Below are 12,335 nucleotides of genomic sequence, written 5' to 3' on the forward strand. Positions count from 1 at the left end.
TGCTTAAAAAAACAAAATCTGTTTTGGTTCCTTGAAAAATGTTATTTTCCAAGACCAACCCCTGATAAAATCCCTGTTATACAGTTATATAATTACTGTTTCTGAAAGCCCATGAAAACTGTTTCAGATGTGGACATTTTAATCACCTACAGTAGCATCACTAAGTCATATTTTGAACTGATAAAGGACACAATTCACATCCCCAAAACCATCTTTGAGTTTTGCAACTCAAGTAAAGATCACTTTGACACACATGAAGTACACATATAAACAACAGGTGTATATATCAGTGAAGAAAAATTAAGAACTTTGGTTGAAGTGACTCCAGCACACTGTGTACATTTATTGACTAAGGGCTGTATTCAATCCATAATGCTGAAGATCAGCATTGTAGCACGGTTGAAATGTAAAGGTCATTTTCAACTGAGCTGATGCAGCGTTTACCGTGAATGCAGTTTCCGCCAACGTGGAAACAGCCTTTAAATTTCAATCACTGTCATGCCCTGACCATAGAGAGCTGTTTATTCTCTATGTTGGTTGGGGCGTGACAGTGACAAGGGTGGGTTATCAAGGTGATTAATGATCTATGTTGGCCTGGTATGGTTCCCAATCAGAGGCAGCTGTTTATCATTGTCTTTGATTGGGGATCATATTTAGGCAGCCATTTCCCCATTGTGCTTTGTGGGATATTGTCTAGGTATAGTTGCCTGCGAGCACTACTTTGAGCTTAACATTTCGTTTTCACGCTTTATTGTTTTTGTTCTTTGAGTTTCTCTTCCAAATAAAAGGATGGAAACATACCACGCTGCATCTTGGTCCAGTCCTTATAACGATCGTGACAATCACGCTGTAATGTCGAACTTCAGCGCTACGGATTGAATCCATTCCTAATAGCTGATTATGAAAAAGCAATACCTAATTAATACATTTGTATTATTTATTATTGATGTTTGCAGAAGTACCCCCTACCATTATATTTCTGGCTAGGTCCCATCTCAGTCAAACTATAGAAGAAAAGCAAATTCTAATTGTATTGTAGAATAATGGTTGATTGTTGCCTTGGCCCGCAACAATGTTTACAGATGGCTCGTTGCGCAAGCTTCCGTAAACAGAGGTTTCCCGTCAACAATAATTTTGATTAATCAAGTTGAATGTGTCCTTTGCTATCAAATAAGTATTTAAAACAAATTTTTATCCAGGGTCTCCCATTTTCCACCTGTAGAAATGGGGGATTACATAGTAGCCTGCTCTTGCGTGGTCTAGACAATGGCAGCACAGAGGCGGAAATTGGGAGATGTGTTTCAAAGAAAACATTCAACCTGACAAATCGTAAGTATTGTTGCTAGAGATATTGGATGGGCCTCTGTTGCGGGTACACTTTATTTTCGTGAAACCAAATAATTTAGGTTTGGTTGATAAAGGACGCCAGGCTACAGAAGCCTCAACTACTAGCCATCTGTAAACAATGGGTTGTTGCAGGACAAAGCAAGCTTGATTCATAAAAGCATGGGAGACTTATTACAGTTATTCTGTTTCCTTATAGCATTGCTATGGTTGACTCCCTTACAGCAAAGCCATAACAAAAACCTGTCTACCTGTTGTTTTCAATTGTGTGGAATGTGACGTTCTGTCAATGCTATTAGTTGACCCACTATGCTGTTTACTTTCTACATCATTTCGCTGAGTCTACCTTTACCTACAAAACATGGATACTATGCTTATAAGGGTTGCGGTGTACAGTAAATCATTAATGCTCCTACAGAGACAGACAATGAACCTTTTTTCTGTCATGCCTACAAAGATTTTAAAAAGGGAGATCAGATTGAGGTTTCAGAAGGCACATTTTTCACTTGACGGAACCATTTTAACAATTGAAGGTTGTCTCTATAACTGTTGACACGGATGTATGTCTACCTCTCACTAGCCACAATCCTCTCTGGATGGCGTACGTCAGAGACCGGACTAAAATAGAGGGGGAAAAATATCATAAAACGACAGTAGCAATATTTGATTGGGAGCATATGTGCTATTCTCCACGGCCGCCATGTGTCTGGCAAGCAAGACTACATTGGTGCCAACTGGAGAGGAATTATGGGAAGGTGCTAATTGGTGTGATTAATTTTGATTTTTAATTCGGTGAGAAGCTCATTAATTTAATCAAGAGGTGCCATTGACATGTTTCAGGAAGACAAAAACAGGAGCCAACATTACTGAGAAACAAATGCCTGGAAAGGCTCAATTAAATGAGTATGGAATACTGTATAACTGAAAACTGCTCTTTAACTCTTTAAGAGAAACATTCACACAAAATTGAAAAGATGGGGGAAATATTTCAGTCTTTGGAGAAGAAGTGATGTCATCCTCACACTCAACCATTATTACTGTCAAAAATGATGGCTATACTGACAAGATACATACTTGTCTCTCTGCCCTAACAATGGGAGTCGTTGTCCACAAAGTGGCATGGCGGGCAGTCTAGTGTAGCTCCCACGTACCCTTTATTTGGATTGGTGGATATATCTCATTATTGTAAACCTATTTTGAATATTCAATCAAATAAACCTCACATAGAAAATAAGCCATTAACTTTTATGTTGACCAAATTCCACACTTTCACATTGACCTCCATATAAAAACTCCTTGCATGTTGGTTGAAACAATGAAAAACACCACCTGCTGGAGGGAGACAGATTTTCTGCCGAGTTGGGCCTCTCTCTTCCTCTGTTACTGTCGCTGGGCATTTTAAGAAAAACCCTGTTACTTTTCTACCACGGCTAGTCAATAAAAAGTATCTTGAAGTGATTGAAAGCATTGTGTCTTGCTGAAGACATTACCATCCATTATTTAGTGATCTGGATGTGTCCAAGCAATGACATGGTAAGGTTTCACACGGCTGTTGAGCTGGCTGACTGGGGAGAGTAGCAGTTATTATTCACACGGAGGAAGATGATTGCCACTCTCTCCAACAGCCACTCCCTAACTGTCACTTTCCTCTCACTGGCTATCCCCTCAGCATTGCATACCACTTAAATGTGCTATGTTTCATCTCAATGTGAAATCTATAACAATGAACAACACTTTCTGTGGGAAAATGTGTTTATACAACACTGTTTATCTCAGACTTATGAAGTGAGGGTGTGCTTAGGGTGACTTAGTCATCTTACAAGGACAGACTAAAAGGGGGAAATTATACATAGCACTGTTACTGCTTTTATGGCAGATCAGCAATATAGGCAATGTATGGCTTGAGACAGATTTTGTGACGGCAAATTCCTGAAGAAGAGAGAAAAATAAACAAGGAGAGGAATCCATGATAGACTATTAAGATGGAGCCGCAGTGTCATGAAGAGGAATCCACTATAGACCATTGAGATGCAGTCATAATGTCATGGATAGGAATCCACTGTAGACTATTGAGATGGAGCCGTAGTGTCATGGAGATTGCAGCCATTTCTTTCAAATAAAAACAGTCACCTTCAGAGCAGAGAAATCCCCCCCCATCATGTGGCTCTCATGCTGTTCTCCTCTCAGGCCCTGCGTGGAGGAATACATAGCATGGAAATCATAATGAGAGGAAGCACCCTGGTCTCACACTGGGTAGTCATGCTGCTCTGACTAGAACAACAAGCAGTATATACTGTAAGACCCCTTTTGCAACACTCACTCTATCTCTCACTCTATCTTACTCCTCACACAACCTTCACCCCTTAACCATTCTTCACAACTTACCCCCTCCCGTATCTCACCCCTTCTTCAATTAGGCCTCAAACACTCCTGACCCCTTCCTCCATTCAGCTGTAACCTATCTCACTCTCCTCCATCATGACTCTTTTACCCGGAAAGGCCAGATATATCATGTGAAGGCAGATCAATACCAAGTCAGCCTCTGAGAATGTGGCACCAAATGGCTGTTAATATGATTGTCGACTGTTTAAAACATAAAGACATGCATGGCTGGTGCTGTGACTAAAACATATTTTATATAATGAAAGCCCCATGACTCCCTCACCCATTTATCCACCACCCTCACCCAACATTCACTCCTCCTTCCCTCAACCATCACCCACTACTGTCCTTCTCAACCTTCCTAACCCTCCCATCCCCTCCTTCGCTCAGCTGTCAACTGAAGGCAATTTTGCAGTCTCACCATGAATTTCCTCACTTTCCTCTACCATCCTCCAGTCTCACCCTGTCAGCCAGCCAGCCAGCCAACTGGAAGAGACAGATTTATCATGTGAAGGCAGATCAATACCAAGACAGCACCTGAGAACGTGGCATCAAATGGCTGGTATTAGGAATATTGACTGTTGTAAGCTTTCCTAAGCTTTTCATAAGACATGCTTCACTGGCCACGGCTTCATGAGGATTTACTTTACATTACTATCATGGCTTTTGTCAACACCAAGCAGTCAATATAATTAAGAATTTGTTCTTAATGGACTCAGCTGGATAAACAAAGGTTAAATAATTGTATTTATTTTTTAAACACAGTTCTAATCCTGCATATAATTACACTAGAGAGAAAGAAAGAAAAAGAGTGAGTGTGTGTATGAGACAGAGAGAAAGACCACAACACTGATAAAAGGGAGAGCCTCAGTTTAAAGATAAACACTTGATTATTTATTTCATTACCCATGTCAGTGAACCTCAGGGCAGAATCACAAATACACTTGTCTATGATAGCTATCTGTGATAGACGGACTCCAGGCATGAAAAGATGTAGAGGAAAACATGGAGTTCATCCTTGGACAAAATACACAACCATTCTGCTACTGTGGCCCTGTACAGAAATAACCCCTAGCTCCTATCTCCTAGGTACTTGAAATGAATGGGTAGGAATAACCAATATTCTAGTAGCTCCGCCTCCACCTTACACTCTTATAATAGTTGATTCCAAAATGTTCAGATCAAGTTACAGAAGTGCCTTGGGGTACCAAGTGTATGGGTTAGTGGTAATCCCTAAGGGCAAGGTGTTGTTTCTGGATGGTGATTGACTGTGGTTTAGTGGGGATGGACAGAGAGAAAGAAAGAGCTGTTGAGCTTTATGTTGTTGAGAGCAGAGATGTGAGCTTAAGCAAGTCAACCACAGTCAGCGGGTATAATCAGTCTCCATAGCACTCAACTCTTATTCCAATAAGCCGGTTGAAAGCTCCAGCAGATGGGCTTTTGAATAAGATAAAGATATTACAAAAGACTGTACATAAAGGCAAAAGGCTATCTGACTAAATGCGTAATGTAGCCAGCAACGGTCCACTATGTATTATGTCTGATTTGATCTGCTTGAGCAAACCTCTGACCTTCCCTCATCAGTTAGAGTCTCCAATCTGAGAGCTTGAGAACAGAGAATCAGGAAAATCTCTAACCCATATGACAAAATGAATGATTTAAGCATGTAGTCAGAGCTGCTCTTGTGTTTCTCCAGTTATGATTCATTCTGGTTTCCATGATCTATATTGAATTTAGTCATTACTATTTGTCTGAGGGCAAGTCCTGGAGATAAAAGGTCTGTTAGGATTCACAATGTCACACATGATAATGAAGAGCGAAAGTAGAAATCGTTATGAGAACAGTAGCGGTGCATGGGTAAAATCACTGGGCGAGCCAAGCCTAGGGAAAACAGCCAAATTACAACCTATTGTATGTGTTGTGATAATTGTGCTGTTTGCTCTATAACCTGTTAGTTCATATGCCTTGGCACCATAATATATAGGCCTAAGGCCGAGACAATAAGACACAGCGGCTCACAAAACCGAAGAGCAACATATGTCAGGTGGAGTCCACAAAACATATAGCATGTGACAAACGGTTGTATGACCTACAGCATTGTCAATGTTTTCGACATCTTTAGACTACTAAACAACTATTGATTTAGAACACCGGAGAGTTACACAAGTCGCATGAAAACAGGAGCTGCCTCCACTATTCCAGCTTCATTTCAACATCATCAAATCAACTATGCTTATTTAATTACAGTGACAACTAAAAGATTACAAAAACGATTAATTCCAATCACTGTAAGCTACGCTATAGAACGCATTCGGGAAGTATTCAGACTATACACCTTTTGTTACATTACAGCCTTATTGGAATAAATCGTTCTTTAAATAGTTGTTTGCGTAACCAGAACGTAACCATTCAGAACTTTTACTCAGTACTTTGTTGAAGCACATTACAGTCTTGAGTCTTCTTGGGTATGACGCTACAAGCTTGGCACACCTGTATTTGGGGAGTTTCTCCCATTCTTCTCTGCAGATTCCCTCAAGCTCTGTCAGTTTGGATGGGGAGCGTAGCTGCACAGCTATTTTCAGGTCTCTCCAGAGATGTTCGATTGGGTTCAAGTCCGGGCTCTGGCTGGGCCACTCAAGGACATTCAGAGACTTGTCCCGAAGCCACTCCTGCGTTGTCTTGGCTGTTTTCTTAGGGTCGTTGTCCTGTTGGAAGGTGAACCGTCGCACCAGTCTGATGTCGTGAGTGCTCTGGAGCAAGTTTTCATAAAGGATCTCTCTGTACTTTGCTTCATTCATCTTTCCCTCAATCCTGACTAGTCTCCCAGTCCCTGGCGCTGAAAAATATCCCCATGCTGCCACCACCATACTTCACAGTCCTGTCAGGTGCAGAAAACACTAAACAGAAAACAACTAACCACAAAGCATAGGTGGGGAAAAGCTACCTAAGTATGGTTCCCAATCAGAGACAACTATAGACAGCTGTTCCTGATTGAGAACCATACTCGGCCAAAACAAAGAAATACAAAACATAGAAAAAGGAACATAGAATGCCCACCCAAATCACACCCTGACCAAACCTAAATAGAGACATAAATAGCTCTCTAAGGTCAGGGCGTGACATCACCGAAGGGATGGTGCCAGGTTTCCTCCAGATGTGACGCTTGGCATTCAGGCCAAAGAGTTCCATTTTGGTTTCATCAGACCAGGGAATCTTGTTTCTCATGAGAGTCCTTTAGGTGCCTTTTGCCAAACTCCAAGCGGGCTTTCATGTGCCTTTTACTGAGGAGTGGCTTCCGTCTGGCCACTCTACCTTAAAGGCCTGATTAGTGGAGTGCTGCAGAGAAGGTTGTCCTTCTGGAAGGTTCTCCCATCTCTACAGAGGAACTCTGGAGCTCTGTCAGAGTGACTAATGGGTTTTTGGTCACCTCCCTGACCAAGGCCCTTATCCCCCGATTGCGCAGTTTGGCCGGGTGGCCAGCTCTAGGAAGAGTCTTGGTCGTTCCAAACTTTTTCCATTTAAGAATGATGGAGGCCACTGTGTTCTTGGGGACCTTCAATGCTGCAGACATTTTTTAGGTACCCATTCCCAGATCTGTGCCTCGACACAATCCTGTCTCTGCACTTGACGGCCAATTCTTTCGACCTCATAGCTTGGTTTTTGCTCTGACAAGCACTGTCAACTATGGGACCTTATATAGACAGGTGTGTGCCTTTCCAAATCATGTCCAATCAATTGTGTTTACCACAAGTGGACTCCAATCAAGTTGTATAAACATTTCAAGGATGATCAATGGAAACAGGATGCAACTGAGCTCAATTTCGAGTATCATAGCAAAGGGTCTGAATAGTTATGTAAATAAGGTATTTCTGTTTGTTATTTGTAATACATTTGCAAAAAATTCTAAAAACCTGTTTTTGCTTTGTCAGTATGGGGTATTATGTGTAGATTGATAAGGGGGGGGGTTATTTAATCCATTTTAGAATAAGGCTGTAACGAAACAAAATGTGGAAAATGTCAAGAGGTCTGAATACTTTCCTAATGCACTGTATATACAAAAGTATATTGACACCCCTTCAAATTACTGGATTCAGCTATTTCAGCCACACTTGTTGCTTTCTGGTGTATAAAATCAAGCACACAGCCATGCAATCTCCATAGGTAAACATTGGCAGTAGAATGGCCTTACTGAAGAGACCAGACTATGCCCGTCTGGTCTCCTTCACCACCAGCAGTTACCATATCCGGTCTGCTACGTGGTTGCTACTTAAAGTCCCCAGGACATTCAATGTATTAGGCAAGACTGCCTTCTCTTCTTGTGCACCAGATGCATGGAATAATCTACAATCCATGCTTCTAGATATGTTAGTGCCACTGAATGAATTTAAATATTGATGCTTTTTTTTAGGCAGAATCATGTTGTTGCATGTTTTAAATATGTAATGTATTGATTGCTGCTCCAGTTTCAACTGTTCTGCCTGCGGCTATGAACCCTGACCTGTTCACCAGATGTGCTACCTGTCTCAGACCTATTAATTGACCATGCTGGTCATTTATGAACATTTGAACATCTTGGCCATGTTCTGTTATAATCTCCACCCGGCACAGCCAGAAGAGGACTGGCCACCCCTCATAGCCTGGTTCCTCTCTAGGTTTCTTCCTAGGTTTTGGCCTTTCTAGGGAGTTTTTCCTAGCCAATGTGCTTCAACGCCTGCATTGCTTGCTGTTTGGGGTTTTAGGCTGGGTTTCTGTACAGCACTTTGAGATATCAGCTGATGTACAAAGGGCTATATAAATACATTTGATTTGATTAGATTGTTGCTGCGTTCTTAGACAGGTCTCTCTTGAAAAAGACACACTGGGTCTCAATGAGCTTTTCCTTGTTAAAAACAAAAACAAAACAGTGACCTTCAATTAGCCATAGGATGCCACCTTTCCAACAAGCCAATTCATCAAATCTCTGCCCTGCTAGAGCTGCCCTGGTCAACTGTAAGTGCTGTGAAGTGGAAATGTCACAATAACTGATCGTCGGGAGCTTCATGAAATGGGTTTCCATGGACGAGCAGCCACTAACAAGCCTAAGATCACCATGAGCTATGCCAAGTGTCGGCTAGAGTGGTGTAAAGCTCACCGCCATTGGCCTCTGAAGCATTCTCTGGAGTGATGAATCATGCTTCACCATCTGGGTCTGGCGGATGCCAGGAGAACGCTACATGCCCCAATGCATATTGCCAACTGTAATGTTTGTTGGAGAAGGAATAATGGTCTGGGGCTGTTTTTATGGGCCCTTAGAGAGGTAAACCTTAGTTCTAGTGAAGGGAAATTGTAACGCTGCAGCATAAAAATTATATTCTAGACAATTCTGTGCTTCCAACTTTGTGGCAACAGTTTGGGGAAGGCCCTTTCCTGTTTCAGCATGACAATGCCCCTGTGCACAAAGTGAGTTCCATAAAGAAATGGTTTGTTAATATCGGTGTGGAAGAACTTTACTTGCCTGCACAGAGCCCTGACCTCAACCCCATCTAACAACTTTGGGATGAATTGGACCACCGACTGCGAGCCAGGCCTAATCGCCAAACATAAGGTCCCGACCTCACTAATGCTCGTGGCTGAATGGAAGCAAGTCCCCGCAGCAATGTTCCAAAATCTAGTGGAAAGCCTTCCCAGAATAGAAGAGGCTATTATAGCAGCAAAGAGGGACCAACTCAATATTAATGCCTAATTTTTGGAATGAGATGTTTTTAAAAGCACTTTTTTCAATGTAGTGTATTTGTATTGGAACCATTTATCTGCTGTATTAGTAGTAAATGCAAACTTCACCCCAAAAAAGTTACTTTTGGGAAAAAAATTCTGTGGACGCGTAATTGACGACTCGCCTGTGCCAGTAGCTTTTTAAAGGAAACACCACTACCGCTGTTTAGTATTCTGCAGAGAGAAAAGAAAGATAGTGGGAAAGAGCAAATATTGTGTGTTTATTTCTTATCGTGAGAGTTTGAGTGACTGAGTTTTCCAATGTATTCTTTAGACATGGCAAATGAACTTGATTTTGAAATTGTTTGGTGCTGGGGGTTGTTTAAGACAAGGACTTTGGTATCAGAAATAATTTGGTATCAGAAATAATTATTTAAAGAGAATAATTATTAAAGAGAAGGGGCTCATCATTCTAAGAGGTCAGAGGTTACTGTACCCGAGGTGGGATGACCCCTCCTCAGATGACCAGGATGCCAGGGCGGTTGAGGTTGGGTTCGAGGTCAGAGATTATAGTGTAACTGAGGTGGGATGACCCCTCCACAGATGTCAGGGCGATGGAGGTTGGGTTAGGGGTCAAAGGGTATAGTGTACCTGAGGTAGGATGACCCCTCCACAGATGACCAGGATGTCAGGGCGGTTGATGTTGGTTAGCTCCTTGAAGAGCTTGTGTCCTGGGGCCAGCGTGCTGACCCCAACACAGTGGACGTCTGCATCCACAGCCTGCTGGGCCACCTCCAGGGGGGTCTATAGAGGAAAGTATTATTAAAAAACAGTAGTCATTTACATTTGAGTCATTTAGCAGACGCTCTTATCCAGAGTGACTTACAGTTAGTGCATTCATCTTAAAAGCCCCTTACACTCATGGGAATTGGCCTATATGGATATTTAAATGTAAATGTTTCTTACAGGAGAAAAATGGGAAGCATATGCATGACCATGGTAGCAAGTAAAAGGTAACAGTTTGGAGATTATGGGGAAATTATTAGACTAAAAGGTGAGAACACAACAGTTGACCTGACAAGACTGAATCCAAACATTACTGTCCTTTTTTCTTGATAACAAAATCTGAAAATAGTCTGGATACATTCAGTAACACGATAAAAATATTATTGAAAAAATTTGGGGTAGGTGCAAAATAAAACAAAAGAAATAAGGGTTTGATTGAGAGGTCTAACTGGTGTTTCCAAGTGGCCACACACCTCTCAAAAGTGTACACAGTTCCTAAGTAATTTTAATGCACTTTTATGACTCAAAGAAGAATCTTCAACTATAAGGTGTTTTTTTTATAGCTCTCCTAGCTGGGCCGTTAAGGAACTAAAGCAAGCACACGTATAGTTGTTTTAATTGGAACACAGCCCTGAATCCCCGCCTTTACACAATTACTGTTGTTGCTTACGTAATCCAAAAACGGTCCATTATAAATCGCAATTTGGGTCAGGTGGGCATAATTTGAAAGCTTGTTCTATTGTCAATATGACTAACTAAATTATAAAATACGATCTTAGTGTGAGGATTTCACTAGGCAATTCAGAGAAGCAGATCAAAATTTGGGTGAGCCTAGAATGGAGTCAGATGTTGAACATTTTCTTCACAATAACAACAAACATGGGAAAACCCAGGGTATGATGCCATGTGAGCACCACTTTCAAAACTACTGGCTGAAATTCTACCAATATTAGACAATTTAACAGGGCAAGTCAGTTAAAGATGAATACATTTAAAATAAATGAACCGACACCTGAAGAAGAGTCTGCCGCCATGAAAACACAGAGATAGAGAGAATCCTTTGTCTCTGACAGATATAATTTGCAAATAAATTCATAAAAAATCCTACAAGGTGATTTTCTAGATTTTTCTTCCTCATTTTGTCTGTCATAGTTGAAGTGTACCTATGATGAACATTATAGGCCTCTCTCATCTTTTTAAGTGGGAGAACTTGCACAATTGGTGGCTGACTAAATACTTTTTGCCCCACTGTTTGTACATGTAGGTAGAGTTATTAAAGTGACTATGCATAGATAATAACAGAGAGTGGCAGCAGCGTAAGGGGGAGGGGGGGGGCAATGCAAATAGTCTGGGTAGCCATTTGATAAGATGTTCAGGAGACTTATGGCTTGGGGGTAGAAGCTGTTTAGAAGCCTCTTGGACCTAGACTTGGCGCTCCGGTACCGCTTGCCGTGCGGTAGCAGAGAGAGGTGTATGACTAGGGTGGCTGGAGTCCTTAAAACAATTCGTACGGCCTTCCTCTGACACCGCCTGATATAGAGGTCCTGGATGGCAGGATGTTTGGCCCCGGTGATGTACTGGGCCGTACGCTCTACCCTCTGTAGTGCCTTGCGGTCAGAGGCTGAGCAGTTGCCATACCAGGCAGTGATGCAACCCGTCAGGATGCTCTCGATGGTGCAGCTGTAGAACCTTTTGAGGATCTGAGGACCCAAGCAAAATCTTTTCAGTCTCCTGAGGGGGAATAGGTTTTGTCGTGCCCTCTTCACGACAGTCTTGGTGTGCTTTTACCATGTTAGTTTGTTGGCGATGTGGACGCCAAGGAACTTGAAGCTCTCAACCTGCTCCACTGCAGCCCCGTCGATGAGAATCCTCCTTTTCCTGTAGTCCACAATCATCTCCTTTGTCTTGATCATGTTGAGGGAGAGGTTGTTGTCCTTGCACCACACGGCCAGGTCTCTGATCTCCCCCCTATAGGCTGTCTCGTCGTTGACGATGATCAGGCCTATCACTGTTGTGTCATCTGCAAACTTAATGATGGTGTTTTGGGTTGTCGTGCCTGGCCGTGCAGTCATGAGTGAACAGGGAGTACAGGAGGGGACTGAGCATGCACCCCTGAGGGGCCCCTGTGTTGA

The sequence above is a fragment of the Oncorhynchus gorbuscha genome, linkage group LG14, assembly GCF_021184085.1.
Source record: "Oncorhynchus gorbuscha isolate QuinsamMale2020 ecotype Even-year linkage group LG14, OgorEven_v1.0, whole genome shotgun sequence".
NCBI lineage: Eukaryota > Metazoa > Chordata > Actinopteri > Salmoniformes > Salmonidae > Oncorhynchus > Oncorhynchus gorbuscha.